Source organism: Ursus americanus, chromosome 1, assembly GCF_024610735.1.
Source record: "Ursus americanus isolate L20-20 chromosome 1, mUrsAme1.1.p, whole genome shotgun sequence".
NCBI lineage: Eukaryota > Metazoa > Chordata > Mammalia > Carnivora > Ursidae > Ursus > Ursus americanus.
Genome location: NC_142127.1, coordinates 69,199,609 through 69,217,814, shown reverse-complemented (window position 1 = coordinate 69,217,814; position 18,206 = coordinate 69,199,609). Strand labels below are relative to the sequence as shown.

Genomic DNA, 18,206 nt, shown 5'->3' with positions numbered 1-18,206 from the left:
CTTATAATGCCAAAAATGTTAGTAAGACTCCTTGCTGCTTGCCTCTCCCATGGGAGCCATCTTTGCCTTTGATAGCTATCCTCATATATGGTTACATAATGGCTCCCAGTTTATTTAGACACACTGTGGATAGTCCCAGGAGTTAGAAACTCATGCAAATTAGATCTCACTGATTCTGAAGACTCATTATGGTGGGAAGCTTAGCTCACCTTTGCACTATTTCTCCACCACATTTTTTCATATTCAGTTATTTACAATTTTGTGTAATAATTCCTACAAAATAAGAAATAATAGGAAATAGATACAAAGATAATCACAGGACATATTTACAGCTGTTCAGACCTATCTATGTATTGGTACATTCTTAGAAATGTACATTTTGAAATCCCTTAATAACTTTCCTTTATGCCATGTGGGGAGAGACATCAGACATTCCAGAAATTATGCCTAGGTAAAAGAGACCTAGTAATGAAAGCCTTCATGGGGTAATGTGAATTGTCAGGAAAAAGCAAAGTATAAAGTTCAAGCTTTCCAGCTGGGTTTCAGAACTGAGTTTCTAAATGGCAACCTTCTGTCTTTCTCTTCATATCCAAGTACCAAGGACTTTCAAATGTACCTGTTAAGTAGTTTTCAAATCTGTATAGTTCCTTCTATTGTGATCATCTTATTTCCCAACACTATCTTCTTTCTCAAAGATATCTCTGAGCACCTCCTAAATACCATTTCTGTGTATATTTCTTTCCTTCCTCATAGCCCATTATTCCCATTATATCCTAATCATTTCTTTACAGAAAAAAAAAAAAATCTGATTATTATAGTCCCTGTGTAATACCTTTCAGGGAATTCTGACCTAGAGTAAAATGTAAAAATGCTCACCTCTGTCTATGAAGGCCTAGATGACTTAGTCCCTAATTATTAGTCCTTTTTTTTCTGCCTGGAATATTCTTTCCCCACATTTTGCCCAAGTAAAAATTTCATTTTAAGTGTTATTTTCTCAGAGAAGCCTTTGCTTCATGTCCCACACATGTTCTTACTTCTCATCAAGTTCTCTTTCTTCTCAGAGTACTTCTGTTGATTTGTGATTACACATATATGGTATGATTCTTAAAAATGTCTGTCCTAATTGAAAATTGTCTCCCGTATCTCCAGGATGTAGTAGGATTTTTGCACATAGAAAGTGCTCAGGAAAGGGTTGTTGGATGAGGGAATGATTCCTAGCTGAGGGGACAGGAAATTTGGGAGAGGGAGTCATGTGGAAGCTTTCATTTTCTTTGGGATAATGGTAATTGAATGAAATGATGATTATCAGTTATCATCCTTGGTCTTAGAACCATTCAAAAACTATTTTCTTTTCTTTTTAAAATATTTGAAGTTATTTTTAGGTAGGAATTTATGTCATTTCTAAAAATGAATGAAAGGCCAGTAAGTAAGTACAAGTTCTTGGGTGCTTTTTGGAATCAGGTAGGATTGATAAAGCAGTATCATTTGACAATAAATTTCCAGTTTGTTATTATCTGTAAACAATTTAAATTTTAACTACTAGCAGAAAATATTTACAGTGGTAGACAATGCAAAAACAGTTCATATAATGGTACTTTGACTCTAAAGACAAGATGATTTTGCTTGATTAAAAATATTAACATGGTGGGGCACCTGGGTGGCTCAGTTGGTTAAGCATCTGCCTTAGGCTCAGGTCACGATCCCAGGGTCCTGGGATGGAGCCCTACATAGGGCTCCCTGCTCGGGGGGGGGGGGGCAGCCTGTTGCTCCCTCTCCTTCTGATGCTCCCCCTGCTTGTGCTCTCTCTCTACCCCCCCCCCAATAAATAAATAAAATCTTTAAAGAAAATATTAACTTGGTGTAGAGGAATAAATTGTAACACATCTCCCAATAAATGAAGCTCCCAGTAAAATTAGAGTTTCCTCATGCAGATATGAATGAATTGGTTAGAATTGTATTGGAAAACGCAGCCCATAAAATAAAAAGTTATTTTGTCATATAATACAAATGCTGTATTTATAGAACATAATTATTTGTGGCCATTGGTTAAACAACTTTGAAACATATATCATTGGTTTAAGGGTCAAGTGGAAGATGAAAAATAAACTGTTTTCAGAGACTGAGAAGATGATAGTTCATGGTAAATTATTTGTACAATTATCATCTGTAGTAGAATGAAAGGCAGATTGTATACCTAAGGAATTTATTCCTGTAGGGAAAGGAGTGTAAAACAGTGTGTTAGTGTTGTGTAAGTTGCTTTTTGGCAAGTGGTGTGAAAAAAAAAAAAAAAAAAAGAGATGAGTTCTGAAAACAGTTGCCTAGTTTGTAAACATTTATGCAATGGAATACAGTCCATAAATTGAGGGAGTGTTGGGTGGTTATGATGTGTCAGTGTAAGTTGATCAGTTGTAACAAATGTACTACCTTGGTGGGGGATGCTGATAATGAAGCAGGATATTTACACCTGGGGGGAGGAGTAAATGGGAAATCTCAACCTTCCCCTCATTTGTGCTAAGTTTGAACCTGAAACTGCTCTAAACAAATAAAGTCTTTAAAAAATAATTGGGGTAGGAGGAAAGGAAGTTCTTCCAGTTCCTCCACTGCTATTTTAATACAGGATGTTGTAGAGATTTTAGTTCTCATTAATCAGAAATATATCAAGACAATCTATTTTAGTTGTATTTTCTATTTTACAGATTTCAGAGTCTCTTCGAACACTTGGTATTGGATAGATAAAACTACCTCAATAATTTATTTAACTGATTGGCAAACTTTTTTTGGTAGGCTGTATCTTTCAATCAATGTTGATGCTATTATTTCTGAAATGATTTTTATATTTGAAATATAAGTTTTAACTTGCGGTTTTGTTTTTTGAAAATGTATTTTCTTTGTTACTTCAAAGCCTAGCAAAGTTTTTTTAATTCATTGTCTCCACAGTGTTAGTGATATTAATCTAAAGGAAACGAAACTCATCTCTGTTGTTCCATAGCCCTCTTTAGTCTCCTGTCTGTTTGGGGTGGCTATACTATGTCACCCCTATCAGAAAATGAACACAGATTTAAAGTTAGATTACATTTAATTTTGTGCTTCACTTAAGGAAGTTATGTGGGCTAGATTTTCATGATCAGTAGGATGAAAGTGGGTGGTCTAGAGCAGCATTTCTCAGCGTTAGTATTGACATTCTGTCCTGTATGATTGTTTGTTGTGGGCACTGCCCTGTAGATGCGTAGGATCCTTATGGCATCCTTAATCTCTACCCATTAGAGGTTCTATTGGCCAGTAGAACTCCCCAGGTATGAGAACCAAAAGTATCTCCAGAAATTGCCAAAAATCTCCTGGGGAACAAAATTGCCCCCAGTTGAAAGCTGTTGTGATAAATAATAAATATATCTTTAATATTTATAATATATTTAATAAATATTAAATAAAATGTTGACAGATACTTAGAATATTATTGTTTGCAAAATGATAATTAGAATATTATACAACCTCAGCCAGAAATACATGTTTAAATGTAGAGAAATTAAATGTATGATAAAAGAAAATGAAGAAATTCTTAAGCTGTGATTCACATAAATGAATAGGAAAAAGAAAAATATTCTTCAGAGGTTTATTTTCTCATTGTATTAATTACTGTTATCCCTTTAAAACAACATCAAAACTTTCAAAAGAAAAAAAAAAGAAACTGGGAAAGCATAATCAAATGTACAGAATCAGTGAGCTGGGATGGAGAAGTGAAACCTCACGAGGACACATTCACAAACATGGGAGTGGGAGCTATGCACATAAGTTTCATTAAAATCATGAACGTTTTGCTGTTTTTGCTTTATAAATGTGCAAGGAACATGTGGATACATATTTCTCTAATTAATCAGCAAACATTTGTTAGAAGCCCTAATAAATTAAAAGAAGAATATGTCTGTATGCTCTGATATTCCATAAATTTCCTTAATCACATTCAATTTTTCTCCGTTCCTTAATCACATTTAATCCACCTCCCAATTTTAAATTAATGTTTTCTCTGAGTTTGCAGGGCAAGACAGGTTCCATTTTTGAGTCAAAAAATGTTACTTTGGTACCATAAAATAACTTTCTTTCTCCTCACTGTATGCCTATACAACCCTCTCTAGTTCTGAACACTAAGAAAAATAAGATTTTCAGAAGTGGGAACCACAAGAAGAATAGCATCTGATAACAGTAACACATACAAACTAGTCTGTACTTGAACAACTTGTGATACATCTGAATGAAGAAAATATCTACTTAGTACAAAAGAAGTGTCATATGTGGTTTCAGAAAACAAACAAAAAACAGAACTAACAGCAAGGGCTGTGAGCTGGTTATCACAATCACAGCATTCCAGTATGGCTTCCTAAACTAATTTGTTGTTACCTGATGGAAAGGAACAAAACAAAAAAAGAATCTCCAGCATGTCACCTTTCATTAAAATTGTGTTTCTCTGAGATTTTGTTATTTGCAATTGCTCATCTGTTAAATTAAAACTTTTAATTCTTCACAGTTTGTCACCTTTTTAATTCTGGTCTGTTGACATGCACTTTTTAAAATAAATCCAAAGAAAGTTGAAAATGCAATTTGAAAGCAAATTAACAATTTTGCTGGCTGCTAAAAAGAAAAAAAAGAAAGCTTCATGCTTCATCTGTATTGTTTTAAGTATGCTTTAAAAAATGAACCAGCCATGTAAAGAGGTTGTTAATCTGTTTTTTCTAAACAATTGCAACATTAGCCAATGTAATGGGGTTGCTAGTTTTTTAAAGGTCTTTTCCCTGTCATTTCCTCTCTTTCATAATATGCCGGAGGACACTGGTGATTTGAAATAAATGTTTATATGAAACAAATAAAAACAAGCAACGGAGAAATCTTAATATAGTAAAGAAAGGACAAGCAAATAGAAAATAACAAGGTATAATAAATAAAAATAAAAAGTGAAATAATATATGAGCCAAACAACAAACATGAAAAGGTAGATATAGGATATTTCTAGGGAGTTTAGAAAAGTACCAATTACAAATCCTCAAGACACATGAGAAATATTCAACATCACTAAACATGAAAGATGCAAATTAAAATCAAATGGTCAAACTTACTTAGTTTGGCAAAATTTTATTAAGTGAAGGGGCAGTATTGCCAAGAGTATGGAAAAAATGAGATCTCTTATGTATTGAAGATGAGACTCTGGATTGTTGCAACATTTTTGCAGAGTTTATCAATAGTTAGGAATATATTCCTGGAAAAATAAAAAAAATGATTCATATGCACATATTCATTGTAGCATTGCTTGAAATCTCGAGCTATGTATCTGTGGAGGAATAGTTTTAAAAATATGTAATGCAAATAGTGGGTACTTTTTTTTTCCTTCTTTACATAAGGTCAGTTTGTGTGTACTATCTTAGAGAAATGCCCCTGATCAAATAAGTATGGAATCAAGTTGCAGACCTGTATGTATATATGTTTGTGTGTGTATGTGTATACCATTCCCCATCTCTTTCCGTTTGGGAGTTTGCGGAAGTCTAGAAGAAGGCACCTTTGGGGCCTTTCCCCATGAGTTTTATTTTATTTATTTAGTTAGTTATTTTACAGTCTTGAGGTATTTATTTATTTATTTATTTGTACTTATCATGCCATGAATTCATAGGGAGTGGGTTCCAGTAGCTCAGGCTCCTTCCCATTGGTTCTCACAAAGTATGCTTCTCTGGGTGGAGAACTCAGGCTGGCACTTGAGTTGAACCCAATACCTTTCTCTTTGGTTTCCTTCTTTTTCTGATCCTTTTCCTTCACATACTTCAGGAAGCTATCTCAGCTCTTTGATGCTTAATAAGCTCAATATGTACATTAATTCTCTTGGCAAGAATCTTCCTCTTAACTTGTTTGTTTACAACAATGCCATCAGCATGCTGGGTAACATTGTAGACTCTTCCAGTCTTGCCATGGTAAGATTTGTGGGGCATTCCTTTTTGAACAGTGTCCATTCTCTTGAATTCTCCAGTATCACCTTTCTTGTAGATTTGTATGTATGTGGCCAAAGGAACAACTCCAAGTTTTCTAAAAGGGCTAGAGAACACATAGCAGGTGCCTCTCCTCTTTCCCTTTGTATTGGTCATTTTGGTGAATTACTGGAAAATGGCAGTTCCAGCCAAAAAGCCCTCCATGAGTTTTAATCTTTCTTCTGTGATAACACTCAACACCAGAGTGGATGCTTTCTCAAGAACTAGAGCCTGGGAAACTTTGCTTTCTCATCCACAAATCTAATTCAATGATTGACTTGTAGGGTCTTCCTTTGCTATTGCTCTCAACCCTGGGAGAGACATTTATCTTCTCCCTTCAAAGTAGATCAAATATCTCATTTTCATTATTATCCTTTTATAGCTATCATGCCATAACATGAACATTTAAAATAAATTGAACATGGTAATTAAGAATGTGTCTTTTAGATAGCTCTTAATTTCCCACCAGTAAAATGATGAGGCACAACTGACAAAGGGAAGGATAGAATTCTGCAATTTGTGTTGTCAGGTTTCCAAATAAGAGTGGAGGCTTATTTTAAAGTCAAGCATTAAACATATTAAAACACTTAAATATATGAGTTTGAATTTGACATTTTACTGTTCGTTCATTGTGGGTACATATTCAAGCTAATTTTCTTTGTTTGAACCCAGGGTGAATGGAATTGGGTTATTTCACTTTGTTGTTTTGTGCTTCGAACTATTTTTATTTTTATCTGTAAGCATTTCTTTTGAGCATGCCAAGGACCCGACTGACGTATTGTACTGATATTCCGACGTTATAATCATTTGGGGTGGGACTGAATGTAGGAGATGTGGAGAAAAAAGTGTGAGTATTTGAATCTCTCATTTTTTCTTGATTTTGGTTTCTCATTGTCTGATTTTTAAAAATTTCTTGCCAATAAGCTTACTATAATCTAGTTACTATTTTGTTTTAAAGATGGGGCAAAAGTAAAATGAATTAGGGCCCATATTTTCTTTTTGCAAGGACCTCCCATTCCCCACACACCTCAACTTGGAAGAGGGTGACTTGGAAACTGAGCTCTGAAGCCTGAAGCTTTTCAAAGCATTGACACAGGATCGAAGGACTTGGGGGAAAGAGAAAATTGGACCCTGAGAATCTGTCCAGCTTTTGTTCAAACAATCAATGAGAAAGATACTGGCCTTTTATGTTCTCAGCAGTCTCTTTTGAACAAACAGAGGCTGTCACGCTTCTGGTTTTTTTTGTTTTGTTTTGTTTTGTTTTGTTTTTTACCTTGTTGATTTTCTTTTCGGAAAAAAAGGTACAGTATAAATAAGAGAGAATTCTCAAAGACAAGTCAGGTTACTGCAGCCAGCAATGCCATCAAGGCAAAGATGCCACCTCTCTGGCTGAGTGGGTTCAATGTCATAGGAAAAAGGAAAAATAAAAGTACTGTGATTTGACCTTCCTGAATAAATACACAATTGAAAATCTACTTGGACTGTTTTTAGCAAAATAAATTTTATATTGTTAATAATGCATTCATAGTTAATGTTGAATAGAAATGTGACCTTTTTGGTGTCCATTATTTTGCTTACAAAGCTTTATTGAAGCAGTTTGTAAAGTATCTATTTATAAATTGATATATCTGACATTGAGTTGCCCTTTCATTTATTTATTTTTATTGGTTCAGGCACTAAAGAAAAAAAAATCAGTTTTGGTTGCTTTACTAACTGAGGATATGATGAGGTTGGTAAGCTTAGTTCAAGCTAAAATTTTTACCAATGATATTGTACTTTTGAGATCCATAATCTTTCTAGTGGAAAATTGGTTGTAGTAAGCTAAATATTTATAGGCTACTAGACTTTTTAGAACTACTAATTCTTATGTTTGCCTTTCTGACTGGTAGCATATTCCATACATACCGTTGTACAATTATTTGTTGTTTGCTTTCCCTATATATGTAGAAACACTGTGCTAAAAAAAAGTGAACAAATAATGACTGCAATCCAGATAGCTTTATAGGCTAATAGCTTCTCTAAAGAAGCTGTTCTGTCATCTACAGAATGGAGGGAATAACATTCTGAAGATACAAATTAAATAACACATGAAACTATTTTAATGTAAAGCTTAACAATGCAACATTTTTAAGGCAGTTAAAAGACTGGAGAAATATATATGTATATTTCATTCAAAAGGACAACCTATGTGAACATCAGGATTTTATACATATTTGTGAATTTTTGTGTGTATATGTATATACGCACATATTTATATAAAACAATGTATACCTGCATGTAATTTATGCTTGTCTGTAAATCTCCATGAGTGTTTAAGAAAAAGCATGTGTATTGAATATCTAGACATGATTCTAACTCAATTTAAGTTTACTTATGCATGAGTGTATATTTATATATTCATTTACTCTTGGGTGTGTTTTTCTGGAACTTTCTCTATATGTTGATACTTAACAGATGTGGCCTGATATATTGGTGATAGATTTTATTATGGTGTGATATTGAGAGGTATGGTAGAAATAGTACTGGATATGGCATCAGAATAACTAATTCTGAGTCATGGATTGGTCAAATACTCTGAGACCTTTAAAAACTGAAATCTGGCACAAAAATAGACACGTAGATCAATGGAACAGAATATAGAACTCAGAAATGGACCCTCAAGTCTATGGTCAACTAATCTTCAACAAAGCAAGAAAGAATATCCAATGGAAAAAAGACAGTTTCTTCAACAAATGGTGTTGGGGAAATTGGAAAGCCACATGCAAAAGAATGAAACTGGACTATTTCCTTACACCATACACAGAAATAGACTCAAAATGGATGAAAGACCTAAATATAGACAGGAACCCATTAAAATCCTGGAGGAGAACACAGGTAGCAACCTTTGTGCCTCGGCCACAGCAACTTCTTGCTAGACACATCTCCAAAGGCAAAGGAAACAAAGGCAAAAATGAACTATTGGGATTTCATCAAGATAAAAAGCTTCTGCACAGCAAAGGAAACAGTCAACAAAACCAAAAGACAATAGACAGAATGGGAGAAGATATTTGCAAATGACATATGTGATAAAGGGCTAGTATCCAAAATCTATAAAGAACTTGTCAAACTCAACACCCAAAGAACAACTAATCCAATCAAGAAATGAGCAGAAGACATGAACAGACATTTCTCCAAAGAAGACATACAAATGGCCAGCAGACATATGAAAAAGTGCTCAACATCACCTGGCGTCAGGGAAATACAATCAAAACCCCAATGAGATACCACCTCACACCAGTCAGAATGGCTAAAATTAACAAGTCAGGAAACAGATCTTGGCGAGGATGCAGAGAAAAGGGAACCCACCTTTACTGTTGGTGGGAATGTAAGCTGGTGCAGCCACTCTGGAAAACAGTATGAAGATTCCTCAAAAAGTTGAAAATAGAGCTACCTTACGACCCAGCAGTTGCACTACTGGGTATTTACCCCAAAGATACAAAGGTGGTGATCCAGAGGGGTACCTGCACCCTGATGTTTATAGCAGCAATGTGTACAATAGCCAAACTGTGGAAAGAGCCCAAATGTCCATCAGCAGATGAATGGATGAAGAAGATATGATATATGTATATACAATGGAATATTATGCAGCCATCAGAAAAGGAAATCTTGCCATTTGCAATGACCTGGATTGAACTAGAGGGTATTATGCTAAGCAAAATAAGTCAATCAGAGAAAGACAATTATCATATGATCTCACTGATATGCGGAATTTAAGAAACAAGGCAGAGGATCATAGGGGAAGAGAGTTAAAAATGAAATAAGATGAAACCAGAAAGGGAGACAAACCATAAGAGACTCTTAATCTTAGGAAGCAAACTGAGGGTTGCTGGGGAAGGGGGCAGGGATGGAGTGGCTGGGTGACGGACTTTGCGGAGGGTATGTGTTGTGGTGAGCACTGTGTGTCGTATAAGACTGATGAATCTCAGACCTGTATCCGTGAAAAAAAATAATACATTATATGTTAATTAAAAAAAAAAACAAACCTGAAATCACTTTTCCGCAATATGGTAAATATATTACCTAGTATGCAGAACTATTGGAAAGTTTAAATGTGATTATGTTAATGAAAGTGCTTTATAAGACCAAAAGGGCCATAATGCTGCTACCTCTATACCATTGTTTCCATATCAAGTTTTAGAAATGTGGTGAGTGAAGATATGTGACATATGTTGGTGCCTGGAACAAACTAACATATTTGGGGAAAGGGTGGGGTGAAGGTGGTGATACTTTAAAGAGTGAGAATTTATGTGCCCCCTCTTCTGGAGGGCAGAGTCTTTACCTAAATTATTTATAATTCTTGTGCTTGGGAGACTTGTTTTTCCTCCTGATTTGTTTATTCATTCAATAATTTATATCGGCATGAACTCACGGATATTTATTTCATTGTAGGTTATAATCCAAAATAATTTATTTATTGTCTTGCTCCAGTTGTTCCAGTTTTGGCATTTGGAAACTCGTTCAGTTAGCATTTACCCAATGTTGTGTGGTTTCCTTCCCTTTCCTTTCCTTTTGTTTTTCCTTCATCCCTTCCTCCCTTTCTCCCCTCCCTCTCTCTGTTCTCTTGCTTTCTTGCTTTCTAGCATTTCTTTACTTTTCGGCACTACAAGATGCTCCAGACTCTTGTATATTTCCTGTTGCAGACCTAGAACCTACTATTTCTCCACAAAAGTGTGGTTCCCTTTATCGAAGAACGGTATTAGAAACCAAAATCTGGGTGCTGTGTGTCCTTGTTACAGCTGAGATGTGGCTGCATCTAGGCCCTCTTGACAACAAAAACACGTATGTGTGCACGTCTACCTATTTATAAATATTTCTCTATATAATCTTATATATCTATATTAAGTTGAACATGATATTTCCAACTTTAATCGATCAGCAAATGGATTATTCTAGTTCCCTCCTCCTCCCCATCTGTCAGGTCCAAATCCAACAATGAGAAACCTGGCTCCCACGGTTCACCATCAACTTACTCAGTTGTTCAATTCCAGTGTGCATCTGTAGCAGTATCAAAATTGTTAACACATTTTCTGTAAATTTGTTCTGCGGGTTAAACATGTTTGGATTTCTTGTTATTTTTAATGTTTTACCCTCTTACCTAGTTGATTGTTTGCTCTCTTTGCTCTACTATTTTCTTTGGCTTCATTTTAAAAGTTCTCAAAATATGCTTCCTCTCCACTTATATGTAATTTCTCCAATTAATAAGTTTTAATTTTGTAAGATGTCTATCAAGCTGTTCAGCTGTCTTTTTTAATAGGTCCAGGTTACAAGGAATTATTCATTCGGTTAGTTCTAGTCAAGAAGAAATCATTAAGAAAATAAAATATCAGATCATTGACTAATTTTGAACTATCAGGTGCTCTTAAGATTTAAATAGATAAATTTTGATATTAAAGCAATATTATAATTTACATGCACATGAAAATATGCTTAAATGTTTTTATTTCTTTGATTATCTATACTTTGGGTACAAACTGCTTCTGTTTGCCAACAACAGAAAAAAATTAGGTGGTATATTTGGCATTGAGAAGAATTATAACCTCCATTACTGGATCAGAGACTGTATAAAGTTATGAAATATGATGTTATTAGTAGTGCCTTTTTTTTTCCTGTAGAAATGGGGAACATAAGATGGTTTTTGGAACACCTGGAGAAATATTTCAGTGCATAGCTTTAGGGAAAACAGAAACAATACCAAATATTTATTGCATAAATAATCTTTGTGCACGATCCCACAGAGTCTGTGTTCTAGGTATAGCAGAGGTGTTGTTCCATTAAAAAGGGAAGCTACAACAGCAGCAAAAGAATAGAAACTTTGTCTGGAAATATATGCTTATATGAGACAACAGTGTAGCCATTACAGATATTTATTCATTTATCTATTCCTTCCAGTGTTACATCCAAAATCATTTCCACACGTGTGAATTTTCATGTTCCTGTTTTTAAGGCACACATATGTAAACCATTGGTTCTCAAAACATTCAGCATCTAGCGGTATCCCTACAGTGCACAGGATGGCCCTCCACGAAAAGGAACTACCCAGTTCAAAATGTCAATAATGCTGAAGTTGAAAAACTCTGACCTAAAAAATGGGTATGCAATACTGTTCATACTGTTGAAATGGTGAGCATATTATGTAGATATACATTTAATTGGTGCAATGACTTCTGACACTGGTAATGTACAGTTAGACCTAACTTTAAAGGTTAAGGGCATTGTTCTTACTTACTTTAGACACTAGTCACAAGTTCCAGAGTCCCAAGGCCACCTGCACCTCTGACCAGCTGGCTACAAATTTGGGGGTCCTCCCTACCCCCTCAGGGTTTGATGATTCACTAGAACGACTCACAAAACTCAGGAAAACATTACATTTATGATTAAAGTTTTATTGTAGCCAAATAATATAAATCAGAAGCACCCAAAAACAAGCACCACAAAGGGTGAGATCTGAGGGTTTCTAGACATTAAACTTCCATGTCCTTTCCCTTTGTTCTGATATGTCAGTGTGTGACAATATGCCAGGTATTGCCAACCCAGAAAGCTCTCCTGACCTTGATGTCCAGAGTTTTCATTGGGGGTTCATTACGTAGGCATGATTGACTGAATCATTGGCTATGTGACTAAACAACCTCTAGCTCCCCTTTGCTTCCTGGAGGTCAGGCTGATAGCTCATGGCTTAAAACCCCAGTACTCCAATCCTTGGTCCTTCTGGTATGGCCAGCCTGCAAACTGAATCAGCTGTTATATATAAACTATCTAGGGGCCCTCCATGATTCACTCATTAGTATATATTATCAGGTTCCATCATGAATAACAAAGTCACTCCTATCACCTGGGAAATACCAAGGATTTAGAGACTTCTTCTTAGAAACCAGGGACAAAAGCCAGCCAAATTCTTTTTTTTTTTTTTTTATAATGATTTTTTATTATATTATGTTAGTCACCATACAGTACATCCCCGGTTTTCGATGTAAGGCTCGATGATTCATTAGTTGTGTATAACACCCAGTGCACCATGCAATATGTGCCCTCCTTACTACCCATCACCGGCCTATCCCATTCCCCCACCCCCCTCCCCTCTGTAGCCCTCCGTTTGTTTCTCATAGTCCATAGTCTCTCATGTTTCATTCCCCCTTCTGATTACCCCCCCTTTCTTTATCCCTTTCTTCCCCTACTGATCATTCTAGCTCTTATGTTCCATAGATGAGAGAAATCATATGATAGTTGTCTTTCTCTGCTTGACTTATTTCACTTAGCATTATCTCCTCCAGTGCCGTCCATGTTGTAGCAAATGTTGAGAACTCGTTCTTTCTGATTGCTGAGTAATATTCCATTGTATATATGGACCACAACTTCTTAATCCAGTCATCTGTTGAAGGGCATCTCGGCTCCTTCCACGATTTAGCTATTGTGGACATTGCTGCTATGAACATTGGGATGCATATGGCCCTTCTCTTCACTACGTCTGTATCTTTGGGGTAAACACCCAGTAGTGCAATCAGCCAAATTCTTTGTTACACAGGAATTGGTTTACTAAGTAGATGAATGTATAATGGTGAATTAATATCAATTGACCTGGATATTTATCAAATATATTTTTCAATACTGAATTTGACAAATACAAGCAGGAAGCCGCCAACTGAAAACATTTTAAAAAGCACATGTACAAAATGTAGATAAATAGGAAAAAGTAATTTGTAATTTCAGTTAGAGATGAAGATAAGTTGAGAGTATGCCTAAAAATGAATTAATTTGGATATTAATCTGCAAGTTTTTACGTCTAGGAAGACAAAACTGAAATAGTTTAAATGTAATTCAGGGAATTTATATTTGTTAGAAGAATTTTTTTTTCTGATAATAGGTATATGTTACTGGAATTACAATTAGAGATAAATGATTTTGAAATCTACAGAAACTTAGAGAAAACAGAAGTGCAATAAAAAGGGCATTTACAAGACCTAAGAATGGACAATTTAGAACAAAGCAAGATGTTAGTTAGTTCTCTTTAGCAAACATCAGGATGTGTCATACTCGGGTATTAACTGCCAAGGTACACAGATTATGAAAAATTATATCATTGCTGAAGTACACAAAGAAAGGAAAAACAACATGCCTAAACGTAGAGAGCTTATTTTTATTAACTTAGAACAGAGGAGATATTTATAAAAATAATTTCAATAGAAGGAGGAATGTGATGTGTAGTTTCAGAGAGACGCATGCACAAAGTGCGTAGAACAGAAAAGAGGAAGAAAATAAATTGCAAACAAACAGAACCCTACACAACATACCTGTGTGGAAGGCTCGTTAAGATGACCAAGATAAACAGAGTAGCAGCTTCATAGGAAGGCCATCAAGGCAGAGAGACAATACTACAACATCTGGGAAGTGTCATATCTGTAAGTGCTAGATGCAGTTGACCAAGATTTGAGGAAAACAAAGGATTTCTTTTGTAGCTATGGTTATAAAATATGGGTGGGTGCGGGAAGGGCATTGTTAAAGTTGAAGGAGGAAGACCAAGAAATATGTGCTAAGACATAGTGCACAAGAATAGGGGATGGAAAGATAGAGCCAGCTTTTAAAGGAAGAAATAAAGAAAAAATGATTGATGAAAAAATAGTGAAAAATTGAATTCATTATTATTTTTAAGGTTCTTTTTTACAGAAGGGAAATAGTAATGACTATGTTTCTAAATGTTTTTAATAAAATACATATTATTCTTTTGAAAGTTCATTAAATGATGCTTTCAGTATGGTCCACTTTGAAAGCTTCAGAAGTAAATGTCTTCTCAAGGATCTTTCCTGCTTTCTGACTCTAGAACTTTGACCACCGGGAACTTACTTCATAGCCATTAAATCTTTTCTGGCCTATAAACGGAGAGATGTAAGAGTTCTTTGGGAAGATGCATTACTCTTCACAAAAGAAATGCGTGGGTGACATGATTCATGGCATCTCTTTGACACATTGCACATCATTTTGATTTTTAGTTTGATTCATTTGTATGATGCAAAGGAAAGCAATCATAATTTGTTATTTATGGTTTGTACTGTAATTACAATTGAACATACTTTTAGACTGAATTTCTTGAAGTATCATTAGAACATGACAGTTACCAGATAAAAAGGTGTAGGCAAGTACAAACTCTTAATTTGCATTTGCTAATTTATTAGCATTCTTTTTAATGTCATTGTTCTTACCTTGGTTCCTGTGAGCCAAACACAGCCTGTAATCAACAGGGCATCACTCTGAACTCTGCATAAACTTTTACTTAGATGCCTCCTACCAATATCATATCCTAGGCCTGAGAACATACTTATCTCTGAATGTATGAAAAAATATCATTAAGGCTTTAGAAAATTACTCTCTGCTTTCATTTTTTAAAAAATAAGCCATACTTTATGAATTTGAGCTAGTTGACCTACCATAAGAATATCTAAATCAATTTGAACACCTGATAAGGAGAAAACTATGACTATGGAGAGGTATTGCGGCAAGCCATTAACACACATTAAGATGGTTTCAGAGATGACTTTTTGATAAAAGGCAAGTAAGTTTTTTCAAGAGTATAGATAAAGTAACAACTGTAGTGGATGGCCCCTGGCTTCCTATGAGTAGTATTTATAAGGGAATTGGAGAGTTGGTGCAGAGTTAATGTGAGAATCTAATATCCCCATTCCCGGATTTGACTATTGACCTGTCCTATCAAATGCTCTATCAGAATGTTGAAGCTACAGGGAACCCTAGAAATCATAGTCCAAGCCTCACTTTCCAAGTGGGTGTCTGTCAAAGGTAATATTTAAAAAGCATTTGTTGAATCAATAAATAAGTGAGATAACAGACAGAGAAAGTCTAATAAGTAAATATATATGGTAGAATTTTATAACTGGTTTCTAAGCAAATTAGAATGCATGTCTTCTGAATCTCATCTAGTGTTTTTTCCCTCACATCATTCTTTCTTGATTTCATATTAAATATCCTAGTAAATAGTTGTTGGTGGGTATATGTATTGAATTATTAACTGAAAATATGGTTTTGTAAAAACTACAGTTTCTTGAAGTGGAGTAGTTCACATGGTCTGTGTCCTACATTTTCCTTCTTATCAAATGGATAATATCTATCCCAACTTTTATTAAACACACACATATGCATGTGGAAAGGTATAAACAGAAACTTCTATTAATAGTGGGATTTAGGAAGATTTTGTAGGATTATGAACATATTTCTTTAAAAATATTTACCTAAAATTATTTTAAAATAATTAGCATAATAATAGTACTATTTATTAATATGATTAATACACACAATAATATACTAATATATGATATGATAATAGTATAATCACAGTTATGTATTAATAAAATAAATATTAATATTATTACATAATAATGTAATTAATAATATGATGTAATATAATACAACCTAAAGTAATTGTTAAAATTATTTAAAAATGTTTATGATTAGCAAATACAGGAGACATACATGATCATATTGGCAGTATTTATCATCAAAATGTGGGACTTTGAAAAATTTTAAAGTCTTTCTCTCATCTGCATTTTAGTTTTGTCTATAAAATGCACAATCAGTACTTTTAATTTTTAAACCATATTGTTTATTGATTTTTAAAATGTAATAATATATAAAATTAAAGATTCCCAATTCTACTAAAAGGCACATAGTAAAAAAATAAATATTCTTCCCACCCTGTGCCTCAACCCTCCAGTTCCTATCCCTAAAGAGAAATGTTGCTTCTAATTTTATATAGGTAGTGTGTGTGTGCGTGTGCACTACAAGTGTGTCTATAGCTATATCTATCTGTATCATTGATATCATTTGTAGATATTTAAAATATTTGTGTATATAAATATATGGTATAAATATTCCTCTCTCCTCCTCTGTTTTACACAAATAGTGGTACCATATTTTATTCATTCTTCAGTGTATGTGTATGTATGCATATTATATATATATATGTATATATATATCTAAATATAGGTCCTTTATATGTGTGTATGTGTATATTTATGTGTTAACATATTAATGTATATATATAATTATATACATATATATATTAATTTACTATTTTATCCTAGGATCTTTTCACATCAGTCTTTGCATATATTCCTCATTCTCAGTAAAGGCTGTGTAGCATTTTGTTGTATGGTTGTGTCATAATAAGTGTATTTGAGTGCTTTTGATGAAACTTTAAGTTGTTTGCAATATTTTATTATTCCAACTAATAAGCCAATAAATATACTTGCATATATTCTTTTTGACATAATAGTCAACAGAGATTTTAGATAATTACAATTTTTTTTTCTGTTTATCTACATTCTTGTCATTTTCTTCAACAAACACATACTAATTTCAAAATTTAAGTTACATTAAGAAGGAAAAACACTGGGGCGCCTGGGTAGCGCAGTCATTAAAGCGTCTGCCTTCGGCTCAGGGCATGATCCCGGCGTACCGGGATCGAGTCCCACATCGGGCTCCTCTGCTATGAGCCTGCTTCTTCCTCTCCCACTCCCCCTGCTGTGTTCCCTCTCTCGCTGGCTGTCTCTCTGTCACATAAATAAATAAAATCTTTAAAAAAAAAAAAAAAAAAAAAAAAAAAAGAAGGAAAAACACTGATAATAATCCTCTTATATGAATTGATCACTGCAATGATTTAGTAAAAAAAAAAAAAAAGTACGCTAAAAGCCATATACATAGGTGTATTGACAATATTTTAAATTTGTTTTGACCTTATAGGTTCTAAGTCTTTCCCACACATTTTTATATCTAAATGGGAAAGTAATCAAAGTATAATTTTTTTCTCATGGACCTTTTTAAAGCATTGGCTTAGTAGTTGTAATATGATCAGATCAGAAAATGCTGCTATTGTCCTGATGCCATTGCAGGATAAAATTCTGCAAATTAATACTACTAGTATTTGTTTTTCCCCCCTTTGTATTAACATATTTTGTGTATGTGTACTTTTATGTTTTTATCATTTATATTTCACTCTTAACTAAGGTATGAATAGACATTTTCAACCTTTACCTATTAGAATACCTTATTTTATTTATTTTATTTTTATTTTTATTTTTATTTTTTTTTAAGATTTTATTTATTTGACAGAGAGAGACAGCCAGCGAGAGAGGGAACACAAGCAGGGGAAGTGGGAGAGGAAGA

At 34.2% G+C, this 18,206-nt stretch overlaps 1 pseudogene; it reads right to left on the bottom strand.

Moving 5' to 3' along the window:
- Window positions 1–5,634: 5,634 nt before the first annotated feature.
- Window positions 5,635–6,122, bottom strand: LOC123798033 (large ribosomal subunit protein eL21 pseudogene; annotated as a pseudogene).
- Window positions 6,123–18,206: the final 12,084 nt, after the last annotated feature.